The sequence below is a fragment of the Puma concolor genome, chromosome B1 (genome assembly GCF_028749965.1).
Source record: "Puma concolor isolate L17-30 chromosome B1, mPumCon1.1.hap2, whole genome shotgun sequence".
Classification (NCBI taxonomy): domain Eukaryota; kingdom Metazoa; phylum Chordata; class Mammalia; order Carnivora; family Felidae; genus Puma; species Puma concolor.
The window spans coordinates 19,080,939-19,104,797 of NC_141670.1; the positions used below are offsets into that span (position 1 = coordinate 19,080,939).

Genomic DNA, 23,859 nt, shown 5'->3' on the forward strand with positions numbered 1-23,859 from the left:
AGTCTGACACCTCACTGACTGAGCCACCTAGGTGCCCCTCATCATCTACTTTCTTACCGACTTTTCAGTGAGCTTACATATTCGATCCTTTTGCCTTTTTTGGCTCCATGAGATGACTGATTCTTTAGGTGGTATTTTTTATTACTGTTGTTCACCAATGGTAAAATATTTGGTTACAAGTTTCATCTACGTTTCAGTGATCATATATATATTTTTTCCTGGTGAACTTTCTTTACCTGTTGTATTTTGCTTCTGTTCTCCATCTGTTATGGGTGAGAATCTGCATTGTGTGAGTGGAGATCGCATCCTTTGGATCCCCTTGGAGATTTACATGGGGATGTGTGCTCCGAGTAAAGGCAGCCAACAGAAAAGTAGCAAGCACAAAGCTTGCCAGGAGAGCCTGGCAGTTTCCAAAGGTGGTACAGTAGGCCCTTAAGTTGTTTTGGGATTGAATATTATTTGGTCTCTCTGGGCTGGGAGGAACTCCAACATACAAACAGGGCTTTTGCAGTCATTTGGGAGATGCCTCCCGCAGGTTGGGAGGGGAAGTTTGTGATCCTACTGGGTTTATACCAGACCCTTCATGACAGCCTTTTTCCGTCTGGTCTGGAATGGCTGCTCCTGCAATGCAAATGAATTATAAATGAGTCTAAGGGTTTCCCTGGGGCAGGGTGGAAGAGGAGAGCACGTGTTCTGCACCTGTGGATTTTTGGTGTGTCAGCCCCAAGGTCTTGGAAGCTACAAGGTCAGGATGTTGTGCCTCCAGGCTTATTATGTGTAGCTTACTTATCACCATCCTTGCCTCCAGCTCCTGTCTCCTTCATTCCCTTTCAAGGACTCGGGACTCTGTGTTCCTTCCGCTGCTCACGTCTAGCTTCTACCTAACACATCTGTTACACACTTTTAAAAATAAATCCTTTATAATTAGTTCTGGTTACTCATTTTGGAATATGTTTCATTTTTCCTGGATCAGCTCTTCATCGTAGGTGGAAGAAGGTATTTTACAGGGAGGTTAAAGCCATGATTTATTTCAGTTTTAGTTTTATTAAGTTTATTTTTAATCTTCTGCTTATTTTTTATTGGGGTATACTTGACATATAATACTGTGTAAGTTCAAGGTAGGTTGGAGGCATGATGAGGATGTGGAAGAGCCGCCGAGTCGTGTCTGACGTGAGGCAGCTGTGCCTGTCCTGCAGCTCCGAAGCCTGGCCGCTGTGTGTTTGGTCACCAGGCGGGTTGCTTGGTCCTCCTCCTCCCTCAGGGATCGTCCCCTTCCTCTAAATTTATATATGTAGATGTGATTCATGTTTAACCCTATCTCTGCTTCTGGAATTTCACCCAGGACCAGCAAATATCGGTCGCTGGTCCATGCTTGCCATTCCACTGTTTAAAGCAAGGAATTCACATTTTGCCTTTAGGATGGACACATGGGAAAGCTATTCTTTGCCGGCCCCGACTTTGGCTCTCTGCTTCCACCCACAAGCAGCCCTGGCCAATCTGCACTGCGCTTACCGCCCTAGTTCTATTTTATGTTTTGGTTTTTCACCACACTGTTGTTTTTGATTGAAATGGACTTTTCCTGTTTTTAATTCTGTGGGTTCTCTTGGGGGAAATGTTATCTTTATCTCATCTTCAAATTACATATATACCCCTTGTCTTTTCTTTCTCCCTACTTTGTGAGAGGTTTCTCAATTGCTTCCAATTCTTTTTTTTTTTTTTTTTTTTTTTTTTTTAAGGTATCGGGGGATGTTGTCAGAATTGTATTTTCTAGGAGCACATCTCATTCTGATTGCTCTTTTTGCTCCTTTTCATTGTGTGCCCATGTATGCATGTGTGTGACATATGATACACATACAGAAAGGTACACAAAATTTAAGTGTGCAGTTTCACAAGTAGTAGTAAAGCCGATAGCAGTAAGCACACAAGTGAAGAAATGAAGCACTGACACACTTACACAGACCCCAGTGTGTTCCTCCCCATCAGAACACCCCTTACACTCACTAGGCAACTACTTTTCTTTCCTTTTTTTCTTTTTTTGCAGTTCTAATTGTTTTATCTCAAAAAAGAGGCTGTATTTTCACATTTATGTATCACTTTTGTCCTTTGAATTTTAACAGTACTTGTTCAGAGTGTTTGTTGTATGAAGTAATTGATTTCTTCTAATGACATTTGACAATTTTCTACAAGAAGGGAAAAGAAATTACCTTTTTGTTTTCTTTGAAATATCTGTTTTATCTTTTTAAAAAATCTTATTTTTGTAAAGAACCATAAACAGAAACCAGATCATTGGAAATAATCTGGCTGTCGTGTTCCTTCTTGTGGAAATAAAAACAAGCAAAGCTTTTTTAAAAAAAAAGAATAAAGTTAAAATCTTTACATTGGAGTTTTTAATTTTTTAAAATATTTATTTTTGAGAGAGAGAAACAGTGTGAGTGGGGGAGGGGCAGAGAGAGAGGGAGACAGAATCTGAAGTAGACTCCAGGCTCAGAGCTGTCAGCACAGAGCCCAACACGGGGCTTGAACCCATGAACCTCATAGTGTGAGCTGAGGTCGCACACTTAACTGAGTCACCCAAGTGCTCCCTACATTGGTTAGTAAAGTAAGGCCTGTTGGTTTTGAATTCAGCAATGGTTTTGCAAAGGTAAGTTTCATTGGTTTTGGAAATTTACATTAGGTTGTGTACACTGGAATCTCCTCACTTGCAAATGACCTAGCCTAGTTCACTTATCCTAGTCCACTTCCTAGTGGATTCTAGTGTATACATGAAAGATTCTTACATTTGCCAGGCACTGCAACAGTCAGGTAAGCCAGTCCTCTTGTGTTCCAGATGAGGAAGCAAAGAGCCAGAGGGGGTTAGGTACTCGCTAAGGTCTTATAGATGCAAAGACTTCCAATCCCCTGACTCATAGTGCTGCATTCATCCTGCTTCCCAAGTCAGTGTCTGTCACACTTGCTCACCTCTGCATTTTTAATCACCTACCAAGTATGTATATAGCTAAAGTTGACAAGTCCAAATTTGAACTAGTTTATTTAATTTTGTGTATGTGTTTAAATCTTGATTCATGTCTTCCATCCATTTTATTATTTATTTTATTTTAATTTAATTTAATTTAATTTATATTCTCCAATTAGTTAACATACAGTGTAGTCTTGGCTTTAGGAGTAGAACCCAGTGATTCATCACATATAACACCCAGTGCTCATCCCAACAAGTTCCCTCGTTAATGTCTGTCACCCGTTTAGCCCATCCCACCACCTACCATCCCCCCAGTAACCCTCAGTTTGTTCTCTGTATTTGAGTCTCTTAGGGTTTGTCTCCCTCTTGTTTTTATCTTATGTTTCCCTCCCTTTCCCTATGATCATCTGTTAAGTTTCTTAGATTCCACATGAGTGAAATGTCTTTCTCTGACTGACTTATTTCACTTAGCATAATACACTCTAGTTCCATCCATTTTGGGCAACTACTTTTCTGCCCTTAGTGTAATCATTTCTCAATTTTGTTTCTAATTTTACTGCCTATGTGCATTACTTAATGATTTTCTCTCCTTCATATCTTTTCTTGTTGTGGGTTTTTCTTGTATCTTTAAGGATCTTAGAAACAGTTTATAATAAAAAAACAAATTTTGGTTTCTGCAGTATCTCTTTTTCTGCTGGGTTCCTTTCATCTATTTGATTTTGTTCCTTTTCTATTACACATTTGTCTCACATGTCAACTGATCCTTAGCTTTCCATTCATAAATAAGCATTATGCACTAGAAAATGTTTGGAAGTTCAGTATGTGAGTGGGCTTGTGGGCAAGTGGATTCCTTAGTAAAATGATCTTTTTCTTGTTGGGCATCATTGAACTCCAGTGTCTGGAGTTCAGACTTAGGGGTTATGTCTGACTGAAGCCTTCTGGGGACAGAGCAGGAAGGTGCTTACTTCCATTATGTAAAATGTATATTCTCACTTAATTTCCTAATTTTAGCCTCATATTTCACCCAGTCCACCATGACACCTGGTGTTCTGATGAGGCCTCTTCTGTTAAAATTTTCCAGAAATGGAAACCTAGTGCTCTTGCCTGGAGACCTGAGTATATGACTTCTTTGCATCTAGACTTTCAACCAATCCCCAATTTTTAGCTTCACATCTTCTGATCTACCGGGTGACTCCAGGTTACAACATTTTCTAAGATTCTTTGGGTGAATCATACTCCTTCTCTTCTGAAACTTAAATTTCAGTTTTCTTTATTTTACTAAATCAATTACCACCAGTCTGTTAAATTCATAAAAAATATTCACCTTCTTATCTCCTATTACCACTTCTCCGTTCTTTTTTGTGCTTGTGGGTTTATATATATTTAATTTCCTTGCTCTCCTTTTAGTTCATTTTCTTGAGGGAGAGCAGATAACATATGTACTCAAACTACGATATTTAACCAGAATCTGAGCAGGGATAGTTCAAAGAAAATTTCATGTAAGATTTTCCCTTTTTCTTCCATCCTTTTTCTAGAGGCTCTTTAATACTTTTATTATTTATAACTTGTGTATGTGTGTGTATGCACTAAGATGGAATATTAAAATTTTTCCAGTTCCAGAGTAGTAATATTGACCTATTATTTTAGTAGTCAAACCAAACTTTAACATTAAACTATGTTTGGAAGATACAACGATGCTCTTTTAAATGAATCAATAGAGAATTAATATATTTCCACTGGTAGATACGATATTTTGCAGATGATATATTGTGGAATAGATACCTTCAACAAAAAAATGACAAACTTGTAGAGTTAAGTTACTTTTATACACTTTTCTCTTAATCTAATAAACTCAGTTTATTAAGATTTGGGGATTTACCCATTGCTAGTCTGTCCTTTCCTCCCAAAGCGTTTGTTACACTGCCTCATTTTGTTGTTTTCAATTAATGAAGTCCAACTCTAAAACCACCATTTCCTCAGGTGTTAGCCTCCAGTACTATCCTCCCCACTGTCATCTTCATTCTGTTCAACTTCTCTTTTCAGGGCCATCCCAAGTTAAGGTTATTAACCTCACATCATGCTTCCCCTTGCCCGCTCATTTTGTCTGGCTTGGGTAATTCCAGTATAAATTGTTTTGGTCACAAAACTAACTCCTCGCTCAAAGCATACCTTCAATCTGCTTTTTGTAGTCAGCAGTCCATCCTGGAAGGCATTTTGGAATCTTTCTGTGTCTGATGACACCTGCCTCTGCCATATCAGAACACTGCCTGCAGCTCTTGATCTGAATTGCAGTGAGGCTAGCAAGAATGGTTTTCTTGGGTCACCTGGGTGGCTCAGTTGGTTAGGCATCTGACTTCAGCTCAGGTCATGATCTCGTGGTCTGTGGGTTTGAGCCCTCATCGGGCTCTGTGCTGATAGCTCAGAGCCTGGTTCAGATTCTCTCTCTCTGTCTCTGTCTCTCTTTCTCTCTCTCTCTTTCTCTCTCTCTTTCTGCCCCTCCCTCACTCACTCTCTCTCTCTCAAAAATAAATAAACATTAAAAAATTGTTTAAAAACTTAAAAAGCAAAAGAGTGGTTTTCTCTTCTTTGATTGCCCATGTCTCTTAATTATTTTAAAGGTGAAAGAGAATGGTAGGTCTTAAAGTACAGAAATAATTTTTCTCTAGTTTGATTTTAAAATATTAGTTCTGGGTGCTTTAGGACCATTTAGCTGGAAATATTGCTTCTAATTAGAGTGTATTTCCCCCACCATAAACAGCCTAGAGAACTCCTTAGGGAGATGATCTGTTGTGGAAAGAGTGTATTTTTTGAAATCAGATTGTTGTGGGATTAAAATGGGCCCGATCTCTCACCAGCTGTGATAAAGTAAGAAACTGTCTTTACTTATTTATCTGTACGACATGGATCCTATCTCCAAGCGTTGTTGAAAGGATTAAATGGGGCTATGTACTTAAAGTCCCTGATATGATAAAAAGCACTTCATAAATGGTGGCCATTTTATAATTTGTGTACATATTGAAGTTTTCTAGGATATTCTGGGATTATATCCTCTATAATTCAGTACTGCTTTCCTATATTTAGTCTGATAACACTTCCCTAGGATGCTGAAAAAAGATTTCAGGACTGCCTGAACCCTGCTTAGATACTTTTCAGCTGTTATGGCTCTTAATAAAGAAGAAGCAGCTTATATTTTTAAAAAGAATTAGCTCATTTATTTCTCCAGTTTACTCTCCCTGAGGGGAGAGCCCACAACTCTTCCCTCATCTACAGCTCCAATAACCACGTGATAGATCAGTATGCATCCATCTCTCATCCTGCAACTACCAGTTTGTTCTGCTTTTCATTGTCTGGGTTTTTTTTGTTGTTTATCTTTTTTTTTTCTTTTTTGTTCATTTTGTGTCTTAAATTCCACAGACGAGTGAAGATGAGAAGATGAAATTATATAGTATTTGTGTTTTTCTGACTTATTTTACTCAGCATTATACCCTCTAGGTCCATCCATGTTGTTGAAAATGACATGATCTCATTGTTTTTTTATGGCTAAATAATATTCCATTGTATATATCTATACCACACCTTCTTTAACATTTTTTAATGTTTGTTTGTTTATTTAGAAAGAGAGAGAGAGTGCAAAACAGGGCAGGGGCAGAGAGACTGGGAGAGAGAGAATCCCAAGCAAGCTCTGGCAATGTCAGTGCAGAGCCAGACACGGGGCTCGATCTCACGAATTGTGACATCATGACCTGAGCCAAAATCAAGAGTTGGATGCTTAACTGACTGAATCACCAGGTGCTCCATACCACATCTTTAATCATATATCTGTGAGGGGACACTTGGGTTACTTCCACATCTTGGCTACTATAAATAATGCTGCAAATACATAGAAGTTCATATATCTTTTCGGATTAGTGTTTTTGTTTTCTTTGATGAAATATTCAGTAGTGGAATTACTGGAACATGTGGTAATTTTATTTTTAATTTTTTCAGGAACCTCCATACTGCTTCCCACAGTGGCTGCACCAATCTGCATTCCCACTGACAGTGCACCAGGGTTCCCTTTTCTCCACTTTGTCACCCACACTTGTTATTTCTTGTCTTTTTGATTTTAGCCACTCTGACAGTGAGGGACTATCTTGTTTTGATTCGCATTTCCCTGATGATTAGTGATGTTGAGCATTTATTAATGTGTCTGTTGGCCATCTGTGGTCTTCTTTGGGGAAATGTTTTTTTCAGGTCCTCTGCCCATTTTTTAATCTATTATTTGTGGGGTTTTTTTTTGGTATTGAGTTGTGTAATTTCTTTACATATTTTGGATATTAAACTCTTATTGGATATATAATTTGCAAATGTCTTCTCCCATTCAGTAGGTTACTTTGTTATGTAGTTGATGGTTTCCCTTGCTGTACATAAACTTTTTATTTTGGTATAGTCCTAACAGTTTAATTTTGCATTTGTTTTCCTTATCTGAGGAGACATACCTAGGAAAATGTTAGTATGGTCCACATCAAAGAAATAACTGCCTGTGTTTTCTTCTAGGAGTTTTATGGTTTCATGTCTCGCTTTTAGGTCTTTAATCTGTATTATTTTTGTGTATGATGTAAGAAATTGTTCCAATTTCATTTCTTGTTTTGGTAGTTCACTTTTCCCAGCACCATTTGTTGAAGAGAATGCCTTTTTTCTCCATTGTACAGTTTGTCTCCTTTGTTATTAATTAATTGACCATATAAGTGTGGGTTATTTTGGAGCTCCCTATCCTCTTCCATTGATCAATATGTCTGTTTTTGTGCCAGTACCATACTGTTTAAACCACAAAATTTTAGTAATTTATCTTGAAATATGGTATTGTGATACCTCTAGCTTTGTTCTTCTTTTTCAAGGTTCCTTTGACTGGTATTTTATGATTTCATACAAATTTCAGAATTATTTGTTCTAGTTCTGTGAAAAATATGGTTGGTATTTCAGTGAGTAAAGCACACGATCTGTAGACTGCCTTGGACAGTGTGGACATCAAATACTTGTTCTTTCAATCCGTTAGCATGGAATATCTTTCCATTTGTTAGTATCATCTTCCATTTCCTTCATCAGTGTTTCATAGTTTTCAGAGTACAGGTCTTTCCCATCCTTGTTTAAGTTTATCCCAATTATTTTATTTTGGGTGCAGTTGTAAATAAGATTATTTTCTTAATTTCTCTTTGTGCTAATTTGTTATTATGTGTAGAAATACAACAGATTTCTATATATTCATTTTGTATCCTGTGACTTTACTGAATTCATTTATGAAGTTCAGTAGCTTTTTGGTGGCTTCTTCGGGGTTTACTGTATAGAGTATCATGTCATCTGCAAATAGTGAAAGTTTTACTTCTTCCTTAGCAATTTGGATGCCTTTTATTTCATTTTATTTTTCTTATCGCTTCAGCTAGGACTTCTAGTACTCTGCTGAATAAAACTGGTGAGAGTGGACATCTTTGTATTGTTCCTGATCTTAGAAGAAAAGTTCTCAGTGTTTTTACCATTGAGTATAATGTTAGCTGTGGGTTTTTCATACATGGTATTTGTCATATTGAGGTATACTCCCTCTAAACCTACTTTGTTGATAGTTTTTATCATAAATGGATGGCCTACTTTGTCAAATGCTTTCTCTGCATCTACTGATCATAGGGTTTTTATCTCTTTTGTTAATGTGATGTATCAAGCTGATTGATTTGTGAATATTGAACCATCCTTGCATCCCTGGAATGAGTCCCACTTGATGTGGGAATAATTTTTTGAAATATATTGTTGGATTCAGTTTGCTAATATTTTGTTGAGGAATTTTGCATCTATGTTTATCAGAGATAATGACCTGTAATTTTTTCTTTTGTATATTTTTATCTGGTTTTAGGATCAAGGTAGATTCCTTGTAGAAGGAATTTGAAATCTTTCCTACCTCTTGTATTTTTTGGAATGGTTTGAAAAGATTGGGTATTACCTGTTCTTTAAATGTTTGGTAGAATTCACCTGTGAAGCTCTGCCATTAATTGGTCTGTTCAGATTTTCTGTTTCTTCCTGATTCAGTTTTGGAAGTTTGCATGTTTCAAGGAATTTATCTATTTCTTCTAGGTTGTCCAATTTGTTGGCATGTAATATTTCATAATATTCCCTTAAAATCCATTGTATTTCTGTCGTGTTCAGTGTTATTTCTTCTGCTTCATTTCTGATTTTATTTGAGTCCTCTCTCCTTTTTTGTTTAGTCTGGATAAAGACTTCTCATTTTTGTTGATCTTTCCAAGAACTAGCTCCTTGTTTCATTGATCTGTTCTATTCTGGGTTTTTTTTCCCTCCATTTTATTAATTTTTGCCCTAATCTTTATTATGTCATTTCTTCTACCTGTGGGCTATGTTTTTTTTTTTTTTTTTTTCTTTTTATAGCCCTTTTAGGTGTTTGGTTACGTTATTTATTTGAGATTTTGCTTGCTTCCTGAGGTAGTCCTGTATTGTTATAATCATCCTTCTTAGAAGAGATTTTGCTGCATCCCAAAGATTTTGGGCCAGTGTTTTTATTTTCATTTGTTTTGTGATTTCCTTGTTTATTTCTTACCCAACCCATTTATTGTTTAGTAGTATGTTATTTAGCCCTCCCATACTTGTGTTGTTTCCAGATTTTTCTTGTAATTTATTCCTAGTTTCAAACTGTTGTGGTTTAAAAAGATGCATGATATGATTTCAGTCTTTTTAAACTTAGACTTACTTTGTGGCCTAACATGTGATCTATTCTGGAGAATGTTCCGTGTGCACTTGAAAAGAATGTATACTCTGCTGTTTTTGGATGGAATGTTCTGAATATATTTGTTAGGTCCATCAAGTTCAATATGTCATTCAAACAAGCTTCCTTGTTGATTTTCTGTCTGGATGATAGATGCATCATGGATGTATTGATGTAAATGTGGTATTATAGTCTGCTATCACTGTATTACTGTGATTTTCTACCTTTATATCTGTTAATAGTTGCTCTATGTATTTAGGCACTCCCATTCAGGTTGTGTAAATATTTATAATTGTTATATCCTCTTGTTGGATTATTCCCTTTATCATTACATAGTATCTTTCTTTGTTTCTTGTTACAATGTCTGTTTTAAATTCTATTTTGTCTGACATAAGTATTGCTACTCTAGCTTTCTTTTTACTTTCATTTGCATGGTAACTGTTTTTCCACCCCTTCATTTTCAGTCTGCATGTGTCTTTAGGTCTGATTTGAGACTTCAAGTCATCATATAGATCAGTCTTGCTTTTTTATCCAATCAGTCACCCTATGTCTTTTGACTGGAGCATTTATTCCATTTACATTCAAAGTAATGATCGATAGGTATGGGCTTGTTGCTTTTTTGTTATTTATGTTATATGGTTGTTTTTGTAGTTCCTATTGTTCCTTTCTTCTCTTGCTCTCTTCCCTTGTGGATGGTTTTTTTTTTAGTGATATGCCAGGATTTTTTCTCTTCATTTTTTGTGTATCTATTACAGGTTTTTTATTTGTGGTTACTGGTAGGTTCATATATAATGTGTTATGCATATGGCAGTCTATATTAAGTGAATAGTCCCTTAAATTTGAACCCATTATGAAAACCTTAAATTTTTACTCTCCCATGACTTTTATGTATTTGTCATTCTTTGTATCTTTTTATTTTTATAAATTCCTTAACTGATTTTTATGGATGTAATTGATTTTACTCCTTTTGTGCTTTAGCCTTTATACTATATACTAGGTGTATAAATAATACACCTGCTTATTATGTGTGAATTTATCTTGCAAATGTTTCCTTTTCATAATTTTCTTACTCTTAATTATGGTTTTATGTTTCCACTGAAAGAATTCCCTTTAATGATTTCTTGTAAGGCTGGTTTAATGGTGACAAACTGCTTCTTCAACTTTTGTTTGGTGAATTCTTTATTTCTTCCTATACTCTGAATGACAGCCTTGGTGGGTAGAATATTCTTGGTTGCAGTATTTTTGGTTTTGTTTTTGACTTCTAATACTATGAATATATTATGCCACTGCTTTCCTACAAAGTGTCTTCTGTGAAATCAACTCATAGCATTATGGGGCTGTGTAACTGTTTTATTTTCTCTTGCTTTTAAAATTCTCTATCATTACATTTTGTCATTTTAATTAAAATAATATTACATAATTATTCTGTATTTTGCTGGTTGATTTCATTGGGGATTCCCTTTGCTTTCTGGATCTGGATGTCTGTATCATTGCCCAGATTAGAAGTTTTCAGTGATTATTTCTTCAAACAAATTTTATGCCCTCTTCTCACTGTCTTCTCCTTCTGGAATCCAAATAATGCAAACACTGTTATGTGCGATGATGTTGCTGACTTCCCTTTAACCTATTCTCACTTTTTATTATTCTTTTTTCTTTTTGCTATTCAGCCTGCTTATTTTCCATTATTCTGTCTTCCAGCTCACTGATATGTTCTTCTGCCTCCTATAATTTGCTATTTATTCCCTCTAGTATCTTTTTTTTACACATTTCCGTTATTGAGGTATTCATCTCTGATTTTTTCTGCATTTGCATCTCTTTGCTGAAGATCTCACTGAGATCCTTAACTCTTTTATCAAGTCCAGTAAGTCTCTTTATGACCATTACTTTGAATTCTTTACCAGGCATATTGCTTTTTTTTTTTTTTTTTTTTTTTTTTCTGTTTCATTTAGCAGTTGTGCTGTGCTTTTATCCTTTTCTTTTACTGGGGACATTTTCCTCTATCTCCTCTTTTTGTCTGAGTCTGTGTTTATGTATTAGCAAAGTCACCTACATCTCCTGATCTTCAAAGTATTGGTTTATGAAGAAGTCCTGTGATGCTCTATTGCATAATGTCCCCTGTTCACCAGAACCACACCCTTCAGCTATGTCTGCTTTGTGTGTTGTGTGCACCCCATTGTTGATGAGCCACAATTGTGTTTCGTCCTGTAGCCTGGAATGGCCCACTTTGTTTGTTGCTGGTGCACCGAGCAGGGTTTGGTCCCTGTGCTGTTAAGGGGCCAGTCTGGGGCTGCTGTGGTATGATAGTAGGTAGTGTCAGCGGTCACAGCAGATGCCAGCCCCAGGCCAGTCTGCCCAAGCTGCAGTCATACCAAGCTATTGGTGCTCTCCCAGCCTTGTCTCCTGAGAGGCTTTTATTGGTAGGCAGAGCCAGCAGTCACACCAGACCTTGCACCCTTTTTTTTCTGCTGGAGCTTCGGTCACCCCACCCTTCAGGGCTCTCTCCGTGCTTTCCCCTAAGAGTGGGTGGGACCAGCAGTCAGACCAAATGCCTACCCCCACTCTACCTGTTGGGGCTTCAGTTGCACTGGTATATGTTGTTATCTTTCCCTCTCTCCAGGGCAGTTGTCACTAGAGTGATGGCAGTCCCTGCTGGGCTGCTTGCAGGAGGAAATGGGCCTAAGCCACTTTGGATTGACTTCTGCCAAGTGGACTAGGTTGGATGGAGTAGATCTGAAGGAGAATGCAGGGGTGGTGTGCACAGTGTTAGCAAGTTAGGTGGAGGGTGTTTGCGCCGTTCCTACAGGTGTCCAGCTGTCTGGGATAGGGGGTGGGGGAGAGGTGCCTGCCTGCTCTTTTGTTCTTGGACAGGTTTTCTAAACATCTGTAATCCCACCATGTGTTCTGAGATTAGTAAATAAACCTCCTTCATGTATACCCCAAGTGCTTTTCTCAAACTGCTGCTTCGATGCTGTATCTTCCAGGGGGTTGTTTGTCATGATGTCTTTAACGGTGTGAACTCAGTTTCTTATTGCTCTCTGACTCTTCCAGGGCTAAGCCCACTGATTTTTAAAAAAAAATTTTTTTTTAACGTTTTATTTATTTTTGAGACAGAGAGAGACAGAGCATGAATGGGGCAGGGGCAGAGAGAGAGGGAGACACAGAATCAGAAACAGGCTCCAGGCTCTGAGCCATCAGCCCAGAGCCCGACGCGGGGCTCAAACTCACGGACCGCGAGATCGTGACCTGGCTGAAGTCGGACGCTTTAACCGACTGAGCCACCCAGGCGCCCCCTAAGCCCACTGATTTTTAAAGTATCTGGGGTTAAGCCCCACTAATTGTCAAAACTCATAAAGTGAAGCCCTGATGATTTTCAAACTAAATACTCTGGGGACTCATCTTCCCGGGGATGCCTGGTGTGGGGTCTGCTCCTTTGCCTTTCCATGCTTGTGGTGCCCCTCCCATTTGAGGTCTCACTGGGAGTTTGGTTCCTGACTGTCTCCGCCCCTCCTACCATTTTCTCTGTGGTCTCCTGTCTGTGATTAACTGTGGGAAGTCTGTTCTGCCGGTCTTCAGATCATCTTCTGGGTTAGTTTCACTGAGGTAGTGTTCTCCAGGTGTTTGTGAGATGAGGTGAGCTTAGGCTCAACCTACTCCACCATCTTCCCAGAAGTCCTTATATACAGTCTTGAAGTTTTCAGTTTAGTGCTGAATATTGGGTTCTGGCTTATCAGCCAGATCATATTTCACTAAAAGGTTACATCTTCTGATTTCAGTATCTAGGACATCAAGTGAAATCTGCAAATCCCTGTTCAGAATGTAACAAAAGTGAAGATGATCTTTTCCCAAATGGATCATCATGATGATCATAGTATTTGGAGAATGAAAGATAGAAATTAAAGCAATTAGCCGATGTGTATGTGTGTTGTATATGTTTAATTGAACATTAGGTATGTCATTTTTCAAAAAAGACTCTCATTTCTGAAAATTTTTTTCTCCCTCAAGATTGAAAGAGGAATAGCTCATTTCCCTTCAGGATATAATCTGTATTTGGTATTTTAAAATAATAATACCTTTTCAAAAAAAGTTGTGTGTGGAATTTTTTGTTTTGTTTTGTTTTGTTTTTAGTTTCTCAGAGAAAAGTCTGTGCTCTGGAATTAGATTAACCAATACTATTTTTGGTCTCATCCTTATATTTGTCTGTGGTACATCTGTGTTTTTATAAAATACATATTTGGGGCACCTGGGTGGCTCAGTCGGTTAAGCGTCCGACTTCAGCTCAGGTCACGATCTCGCAGTCTGTGAGTTCGAGCCCCGCGTCGGGCTCTGGGCTGATGGCTCAGAGCCTGGAGCCTGCTTCCAATTCTGTGTCTCCCTCTCTCTCTCCCCCATTCATGCTCTGTCTCTGTCTCAAAAATAAATAAACGTTAAAAAATAAAAATAAAAAAATAAAATATATTTAAAAGGGAAAATACATTTACTTAAGAACCTAAACTGTCTTTGCCAAGTTGAACACTTGCTGTGTTCTCATTAAATGTTTTCCTAATTTCTTTTAGGGGTCTTCGATATTTCATATGCTTGTCCCTAGAATACACAGACTTGTCCAACTTGTCTGTCCAGACAAGTCCAGATTGCTATATTTTTCACAGTTGTGGTCACTGTGGCACGTATTTGCTTCCCTGTCTTCTTCAAAACTGCTGCCTAGATCTTGGCTATAGTGTAAGATTTATTGTCTTTGAGCTGCCTCTGCTTCTGAGCTGCTGACGCCCATTAATCAGTTTGACTTACTGACCCTGGTGCTATCTGGAACTGTGTGCTTATATTAGATAGGTTGTGGCTGGAGTCCATCCATTATATTTCCAGGCTCTAACTTCTCTGTACGATCCCAGCTTAATCATGCTGGCAAATATCACTCACATATTATAGAACCCCCTTGTATCCCTTATAGGGATACAACCCCTTCACTTAGCTCTGAGGGGTTCTGTAAGGGAAAGTTCCACATGGGCTTGGATTATACACCTGATAATTCAGAGCTAAATCTTTAAAAGCTTCAGATGTCATTTACAATCTGTAGGCACTGCAGAACTGTATATTTTAAATAGAGACATATCCTCTGATGGTCTTCTTAAATCATGGAAAGCTAAAACAATGAAACCCAAGTTCAGTGTATCTTTGCCTTAGATAAAAAAAAAAAAAAACAGTCAGATTTGCATGGTTGCAATTCACCTCATTCACCTATGGTGCATTGATTCTGACATCTAATTAAATTGATCAGCCACAATGATCACTAAGGCAATTGTTTGCCAAGCATCACTGGCAAAACAAATTTAGCTTATACTTGTGATGTACTCCATTGTTTCTATCCAGAAGTGGAAACAAATAAGGAACAGGAAATTGAACATAATTTGAATTAGGAAACTGAACACAATTCTGTATCATAATTTGTACATGTATAATAACCACTGTGCATTTTCTTGTTTCTTACTTTGTGAGTCTCCATAATGTTAATTTCAGGAGGCTTGCCATTTTCACAGTTAATTCAATTTTGCCAATGTTTTCTTTCAAAAAAATGGGATATTCAATTTAATTGTCTTTAAGAAAAGACTAGAATGGTCTTTCAACTTCTAACATATTTTTTTGTTAAAATCAATCTTTATTAAAGCAAATACCATTTAAACATTCTTTTGCAAACATTTAATTCAAATAGTTTAAATAATGTATATTTAGTTTGAATATTTCATAACAATACATCAATACTTTCACTCAGATTCTGATAACATATGTAAAAAATATTCTTGAAAACAATAACGAAACTCCAGAAAAAGCTGTCAGTAGAACTAAGGATGACTTTTTGGCTACAAGTTTAATATAGAAACTAGATCCAATGGTGACATCCACATAATTAGCAGAAATTAAAATAAAATGGAGGGTCTTAATTTTTCTCAAGACTTTTTTTAAAAGTCATTAGTAAAACAGTAAGTTTATTCATGGGCATTTGTATTCTGTCCTTGTGTGAGTTAAGAAAATATGTGTGGGGGCATGTGATATATATATTTTTTCTAACGTCAGAGTAGTCAAGATATGCTTTTTTATTCAGAAACATATACAATAATTGTCACAAAAAATAGTCACTCTCATTAAAATTGTCTTAATGTGGCAGGAGAATGTTTATGCATCTCTTCTATAGTCTTTCTTCCTTTTTTCCTTCAATAGGAAGGGGTCTTTGTTAGAAAGAGTGAAGGGGCCAGCCAAAGCTTTGTGGTATAGCATGCATAATTCCCAAGACAAATCTTATGGGTGAAAAAGTGTCTATTTCTTCTATAGCTGTATGTAATTTTTATTTTGAGAATCTCATTTCATTAGGTAGCAGACACATTCATTAAGAGTTTTCTCTGACACTTTGGGTACCTTCTTTCTCCAGGGTGAAACCTAGATTCTTGGAAGCATTCTCTATGTCAAGTCTATGATGTGAAGGAACCTCTTGTCCTTGGTCATGATCATCCCTGCACATTGTTGTCTGCAGAGCTATGCATCTTCTCATTTGGATTCCCTGGCTACCACTGAACCCTCTCTTCTCTGCCTGTATAGCTCCTTCAGCTGTTTTTCGTCCATTGTTGGTAAACAGAAGTATTTGGCTATTTAGCCAGTCCTCTAGAAGTCTTAGGCCACCACGTACAGATCCCCATGAACTTTGGGTGAGAGAACTTTAACACAGAATACGGACATCTTACTTTGTAATTTCTGGGGTATCAGACGGGCTGCTCTTTCTCTGGACTCAACTGATGATTAGAGGACCCCTCTGATCTCATATTTACCAAATTTAACTGGGATTTATATTATATTACTAGGAAGTATGTCCTTTCATGGTAAGCAGAGGAGTAGAAACAAGGGGAAGATGGAGGCGGTGGGAAAGAGCTGGGTCAGAGAATGGCAGGGGGCAGTGGCAGTGTCCCATAGACATGACTCCCCATGCTCATTCATGGGGGACTAGTCTCTATGGGCAAACAGTCTTCTTGAGGGGAAAAGTAGGGTCATGTTTTATAGCATCTTCAGGACTCAAAGGTTTGTGTGTGTGTGTGTGTGTGTGTGATTTGTCTTAATTTCTTTTCCTTTGAAACTTTATACCCCTCCCAAACCAGTCAGTGTAACTAAAGAAACTGAGTATACATGTGTGTATACAGACACATATACATATACATATATAAATATGTAAATATGCTGAACTCTTCTTTCCAAATTAGGTATTTTTAAAGTAGCTGATTCTAAAAAATAGGTCAAAATTCATAAAATTCTATATATTATGTATTGTTTCTATAGACTTATTACCCTCGACATCTTCAAGCTTCCTGTCTACCCTTATTCTAGTTTCAAACTCATACACATATACACATAGGTTCTAGTCACCCTCATTACTTCATGTTATCTCTTATATCAAGGACTTCTGTCTAGAACATTCTTCCCTTCTACTCATAATCAGTGCTTCACTTGGGCCATTTCTATTCATCTTTAGATCTTCATTATGGGTGATATGCTCGGGAAGTTTCCTTATCCTTAAGTTTAAGCCAAGAAACCCTTACATGTGTGTGCCCATAGTATCCAATAGCAGTTTGCACTTTATTGTCAAAATATGCATAGCATTGCCTGTAACTGTCCAGGTTCTCAAAAAGTCTAAGCTCTAAGGGAAGGTTTTATGTTTATTTTGTTCACTGTTCTAATCTTGTGCTCAGCACAGGGCTTGACAGATGGTATAATTTTTGAAAAATAAATATTGAGCATAGGTGAGTCAATGCAAAAATCAGAATCAAAGAATCTAAGCAAGTCCTAAGGAAAGTTATATTAGAATAGGTGATCTAATGACATCAAGAAACTGGCCTCAGAGAATGGAAGTGTCCAGGTCTTAGACATGAAGGACAACTTCTATTTTGTTGTTTACTGAATAGAATATAGTCAACTAAAGGTTGTATTGGTGGCTTAAAATACTTATTAAATCTAGGCCATATAGAAGATGACTTTACAGACAAGTAGTGATTTGACTGGCACCAGTTCAGTGTATCACATGTAAGTAGTTTGGCATAGCATAAAAATTATATAAAGAGGATGAAAGCATTTAATAATTTGGTAATTATAAAAGACAGTGATGGGGCGCCTGGGTGGCGCAGTCGGTTAAGCGTCCGACTTCAGCCAGGTCACGATCTCGCGGTCCGTGAGTTCGAGCCCCGCGTCAGGCTCTGGGCTGATGGCTCGGAGCCTGGAGCCTGTTTCCGATTCTGTGTCTCCCTCTCTCTCTGCCCCTCCCCCGTTCATGCTCTGTCTCTCTCTGTCCCAAAAATAAATAAAAAACGTTGAAAAAAAATTTTTTTTTAAAAAATAAAAAAAAAAAAGACAGTGAAAACGGTGTAAAAATAGTTTTACTACAGTAAATACAATAAACATTTCAGTAACAACCAAGTGAAACCAAAAGAAACCTTGTCTAAAAGATGAGAAAGGAAATTGAATGTCCACAATGAATAAAACTTCAAGTAAAATAAAAGAATGAAACTAATGCTTAATTAGCCCTTCATATAATTTCATCCCCATCCAAGTTGTGCAAATAATCATTTATTATCCTGTTGTCGCAGATAAGGAGGAAAGGTGCCAAGAATTTATTGCAAATAGAAATGGTATAACAAAAACCATGATGACTTACTGCATTCTTATCAAGTACCAGTCCTCACGTTAAGGGGTTTACAGTCATTATCTAGTATTAGCCTACTAATTATTCAATAATCTAGAACAAGGTTTTAATAAGGCTATTAATTGCCTACAAATACAGCATAAACTTTTATTATAATGTTAACTTTCCTGTCTAAAGTTTTTAATTCTTTGAAACAATTGTTTGGGTTTTTAAAAAGCATAATATAAACAAAAGAGCCTATGTACAATTAAAGTAATAAGTGTGAAAAATGTGGTATCGTTTGAAAAATATCAATTTTTCTTTTCCTTCTCAAGTATATTACTTCCTTCCCAATTGCCCCAAGGGATCAGTCAGACTCAAGAGAGATCATGATTTATTACAGAAGGCATGCCAAATTAAAAAGTTAGATATAATTTAACATCTCACATGCAAAATAAGATTTTGCAGCAAAATGAGACTTACAAGCTGGACTCTGGGAAGGAATTTTCTACACTTCTTTAGTTCTCCTTTGGCTAAGCGTAATTCTGAATGATTGCAGTCATGGAGATAATAGAGTTTATTTCTCAGTATAGAAAAGCATTTTCCACTATGAGGGTCAAGTCTTAGGTTTGTTGTCTTTACACAGAAGGAATATATGATCAAGAAGAGTGGGGAAAAGCAAATTCCTTTCTAATCTTGGAGGATGGAGAAGAGGAGAGAAACAGGAAATGAGATGGAAGGAGGAAAGACATCACCAAGGAGGTGTCTCCATGTCTCTTCCTGAGACTCCAGCCCACGTAAAGGTGAGCAAAAGGAGGGTCGGGTAAGCTGAGGGAATGCAAAGGGCAGAGGAGCATCAGTAGGTTTAAGACTTTTGAGGATTTGCTCTTTAGGGTTTCAGCATCATGTGAGATGGGCCACATAGTTAAAAAGAGGATCTGTTGACCCTACAGGGAATGCCTACATTACCTTTGAAGCCTACATCATTGATATGTGTAGAAACTGGTTTAAATTATTTATGTGGAAGTATCCATTTAATCTTTAAAAAAATGTCTTCCCCAAGTTCATAATTTTTTTTGATGTTTTTGTTTTTGAGAAAAAGACCTAGTGTAAGAGGGGGAGGGGCAGAGAGAGAGGCAGAATCAGAGGGAGGCTCTAGGCTCCCAGCTGTCAGCACAGAGTCTGACGCGGGGCTTGAACCTACAAATTGGAGATCATGACCTGAGCTGAAGTCGGATGCTCAACAGACTGAGCCACCCAGGTGCCCCAGGAAGACATTTTTTATAAAGAGGAAACTTGCCTTAGGTCACACCACTAAGAGGAGAAACAGGAATTAAAACCTATGCCATTTGGAGCTAGAATTTGTACATTTAATCACTGTGCTGCATGAATGGAAACTAAGTTGTCACCCCAGAATGTTAACAAAGAGACTCTTTTTCTATTTATTTTTATTTTTATTCCAGTATACAATATACTGATGCAACAATTCTCTGTATTCCTCACTGCTCATCATGATGAGTGTACCCTTAATCACTTTTACCTATTTCACCTATCTCCCCTCTGGTAACCATCCATTTGTTCTCTATAGTTCAGAGTCTTTTGTTTGGTTTGAAAGGATATATGCACCCCTGTTTATTTCAGCATTATTTACAAGAGCCAAATTATGCAAGCAGCCCAAGTGCCCATCAATATATGAATGGATAAAGAAGATGTGGATACACACACGCACGCACACACACATACACACAGTTACAGTGGAATATTATTCAGCCACAAAAAATAAATTCTTGCCATTTGCAACAAAAGAGATGAATCTAGGGAGTATAATGCTAAGCAAGATGAGTTAGAGAAAAACAAAATACCATATGATTTCACTCATATGGAATTTAATAAATAAAACACAAGGACTGTCGAAATTATTAGATCTAATCTCAGTTTCAGCCAATTTAGACATTTAGTTTTTTTAATGCTCCCTCATGAATAGGACCTTATTGGGAGTGTAAAATGAATTATAAAACAATAATAGAAAAATGAAATTCCTGTATAAATATGTTTCCTTCACGTATACACAGGTGTATATACACATACACACATACACATACACATATATATTCATACACACACATTCACATATGCCTTCAACTTCTTTTTCCCTAGAACTCTTAGAATTATCTATTTTTCTATTTCTTAAGCAGCTGTTAGCATGGGCTCCTGAATCACCAAGCACGACTCTATCCAATACAAATTAAACCTCAGAATAAGTATTGAGTCTACCTGCCTTGTGTAATGGTGTCCTGGAAGAGTTCAGTGATGCAATTCATCCCCTAAATATTTATTAAGCATCCTTCATGGGAAGGCACATTTCAGACTTTGGGATATATAATCAACATACATTGCAATATGAGGAAAACACACAATAAACACAATATAAAGTAAATTATAGAGAATTTTAGAGGGTATGTGTGTGATTGGAAGAATATAGTAAAAGGTAAGGAGGATAGGAATTACACATTTGGGATTTCAATTTCAAATAGAGTGCTCATTTAAAATAATATTTTAGAGTATTGCAAATTAGATAACCTGGGACAGTAACATATATCTGGAATTAAAATAGATAGCTGTAAAATCCAAAATGTATGGGGAATATTTTCTAACTTTTAAGTTATAGCAAAGTCACTAAAATATCTTATTTTCATGAAGGATTGGGCAAGAGGATTATTTTAAATTGAAATATAGTTAACATATAGTATTATATTTTTTGCCTCATTATATATATTTTATTTCCATTAGTAGTTGTGTAATTTATTACATGCTAACTTAGTCATTTTCTTTGAAGCAGAGAAAGAAGCTGATAAACATTCCAGTCCTCACATGACAATGAATAACCTTTTATCAAGGCTGCGTCAATTCAAGGGCTCTCACTCTTTAATCAGGGCAAGTAGACTTAAGGAATACATATATGAAGGAGAGTTCCTTTCTTAAATTCAATTATGCATTACATATCTTAACATAAGGATAATGGGATCACCATAGATATTTGAGGACCATAACAACCTTGGGTCTCCACAGAGTCCATGATCACTTGAACATACAGTATTATATTAGTTTCAAGTGTATAATAATTTAATTCTACAATTCTATACATTACTCGGTGCTCATCATAATAAGTATACTCTTAATCCCCTTTATCTATTTAACCATCCCCCTACCCGCCTATCCTCTGTCAGCCACTAGTTTGTCCTCTGTATTTAAGAGTCTGTTTTTTTGTTTGCTTTTTATTTGTCCATTTGCTTTATTTCCTAAATTCCACATATGAATGAAATCATATAGTATTTGTGTTTCTCTAACTTATTTCACTTAGCATTATACCCTATAAATCCTTCTATGTTGTTGCAAATAACAAGATCTCATTCTTTTTCGTGTGTGATTAAGATTGCATTTTATATATGTTTATACCACAGCTTCTTTATCCATGTATGGTGGACACCTGGGTTGCTTCCATATTGGCTGTTGTAAATAATGCTGCATTGAACATTGGGGTGCATATATCTTTCTGGATTACTATTTTTGTTTTTAGAGGCAGATACTCAGTAGTGGAATTACTGGATCATATAGTAATTCTGTTTTTAATTTTGAGGGACCTTCAAACTTTTCTACAGAGGCTGCACCAATTTGCATTCCCACTGACAGTGCACAAGGGTTAGTTTTTCTCCACATCCTCATCAACACTTGTTATATCCTGTGTTTTTATTTTAGCCATTCTGAGATATATGAGGTGATATCTCATTGTTGTTTTAATTTCCATGATGATGAATAACAGCATCTTTTCATGTTTCTCTTGGCCATCTGTACGTCTTTGTAAAATGTCACTCAGGTCCTCTGAATTTTTATTTAGATTGTATTTTTGGTGTTGAATTGTAGGAGTTCTTTATATATTTTGAAAAATAGCCCCTTATCAGATACACAATTTGCAAATATCTTCTCCCATTCGGTAGGTTGACTTTTTGTTTTGTTGATGGCTTCCTCTGCTTGTGTAAGCTTTTTATTTCAGTGTAGTCCCACTAGTTTAATTTTGCTTTTGTTTCCCTTGCCTGAAGAGACATATCTAGAAAAATACTTGTATGGCTTGTGTCAAGTAAATCACTGCCTATGTTTTTTCCAGGAATTTAATGGTTTTAAGTCTCATACTTAGATCTTTAATCTGTGTTGAGTTTATTTTAGTGTATGGTGTAAGAGAGTGGTCCTATTTGATTGTTTTACAGGTGCTTTCCAGTTTTCCCAGCATCATTTGTTGAAGAGGCTGTATTTTTCCTATTGTATATTTTTACCTCCTTTGTCTTACATCAATTGACTGTATAATTTGGGTTTATTTCTGAGATCTCTAACCTTTTGATCAGTGTGTCTGTTTTTGTGCGAGGACCATATTGTTTTGATTATTATAGTTTTGTAATTGATCTTGCAATCTGGGATTGTGATACCTCCAGCTTTGTTCTTTCTCAAGATTTCTTTGGCTCTTTGGGGTCTTTTGTGGTTCCTTACAAGTTGTAGGATTATTCTAGTTTTGTGAAAGATGTTTTTGGTACTTTGATAAGGATGGCACTAAATCTGTGAATTGCTTTTGGTAGTATGGACGTTTAAATAATATTGGTTCTTCCAGTCCATGAGCATGGGATATCTTTCCACTTGATTGCATCTTCAGTTTCTTTCACCAGTGTTTTATATATTTTAGCATACTCGTCTTTCACCTCCTTGCCTAAGTTTATTCCTAGTTCTTTTTTTCTTTTTGGTGCAATTATAAGTGGGATTTTTAAATTTCTCTTTCCAGAACTTTTTCATTAGTGTGTAGAAATACAACTGATTTCTGTGTATTTATTTTGTAACCTGTGACCTAACTTAATTCATTTATCAGCTCTTTGATAGCTTTTTGATAGAGTATGTAGGGTTTTCTACACACAGTGTCATGTTATCTGCAAACAGTGAAAAAGTAATTTGGTTGCCTTTTATTTCTCTTTCTTGTCTGATTGCTGTGACTAAGACTTTCAGTCCTCTGTTGAATAAGAGTGGAGACAGTGGACATCTTGTCCTTCCTGATCTTAGGGGAAAAGTTCTCAAAAAATTTGTCACCATTGAGTACAATGTTAGCCTTGAGTTCTTCATGTATAGTCTTCATTATGTTGAGGTATGTTTCCTTTAAAACTACTTTGTTGAGAGTTTTTATCATGAATGGATGTCATATTTTGGCATATGATTTCTCTCTACCTAGTGATATGGTCATCTAGTTTTTATCCCTTCTCTTATTAATGTGATATATACACTGATTGATTTGCAAATATCAAACCATCCTTGCATCTCTGGAATAAATCCTACTTGATTGTGATGAATGATTTTTTAAATGTATTGCTGGATTTGTTTCACTAATATTTTGTTGAGGATTTTTGCATCTGTGTTCACTAGAGATATTTTTCTATAGTTTTCTTTTTTTGCAATGTCTTTATCTTGTTTTGGCATGAG

At 36.6% G+C, this 23,859-nt stretch overlaps 1 long non-coding RNA gene across 3 annotated transcripts in view; it reads left to right on the forward strand.

Annotated features, from left to right (window-relative positions):
• The window catches only part of LOC147581497 (uncharacterized), a 134,965-nt gene that overhangs the window by 70,844 nt on the left and 40,262 nt on the right, over positions 1-23,859 (forward strand). For all 3 annotated transcript variants that reach the window (XR_015249682.1, XR_015249681.1, XR_015249680.1), the window contains exon 2: positions 18,995-19,151. This is a non-coding gene — a long non-coding RNA (uncharacterized LOC147581497). The remainder of the gene's footprint in view (positions 1-18,994; positions 19,152-23,859) is intronic.